Raw genomic sequence first — 888 nt, forward strand, 5'->3', positions numbered from 1 at the left:
ACATTTTGTCACAACATTAGATATTGTATGGATATAAGGTATTATGAACTATCTTTTTTTCATCAAATCATCTTGAGTTGATGTTAGAATGATTTAATTTTTCATTGAAAAATCTGCAATCTATTTGTTTGAAAATCAGCTATCAAGAATAACTATTTTCTATGAGCATTTTAATGTAAAGTTCAAGATTTATCTTTATGATTTAGGTATGATTAAAACGATTTTATAATTGCGTTTAAATCATTTCCGATATATGAAATCGAATGAGTCATAGTTTATAAAAGAGGTATTAAACTTTTCTGCACGGAAATATATGATTTAATATATATTATATAGTATAGCACATATATAATAATCTTACATTGAGTGTATCAAAGCCAAATAAATAACTGAAAAATACAAAATGGAACAAACATATTATTTGAAAACGATTTATTTTTCTCTAAAAGGTTATGACATTTATGCATGCAACCTTTTCGCTTGCATGCCTTGTATTGAGATGTGCATGTGCTGTTACATTAGTATTGTGTATATGCAAGCATTATTGATTTTTTTTTTAATTTTGCAGGAATATAAAAAGTAAGGAACATACTGTGGTTATACGCAGATTCTTCTGGATATCGTTTCTGCGTTCAACCATTTGACAATCTTTTCCACAGGTAATCATTTCACAATTTGTTATATACATTACATTCATATAATGTTTACCTATATGTGTTACTGATATCTTGTAAGCAGGTAAGTTCAAATAAAGCAAGGGGTAGACTCTTGCAGTATGCATAATACATAATAGACGAGCGGATCGCCCCCGAAAAGACGCTTAAAAATCGAAAACGTGACCACTGACGTTCTAGTCGCTGTTTTTGGGCTTAATCGATAGTTTTTGAT

Source organism: Trachymyrmex cornetzi, unplaced genomic scaffold (assembly GCF_001594075.2).
Source record: "Trachymyrmex cornetzi isolate Tcor2-1 unplaced genomic scaffold, Tcor1.1 scaffold1702, whole genome shotgun sequence".
NCBI classification, from domain to species: domain Eukaryota; kingdom Metazoa; phylum Arthropoda; class Insecta; order Hymenoptera; family Formicidae; genus Trachymyrmex; species Trachymyrmex cornetzi.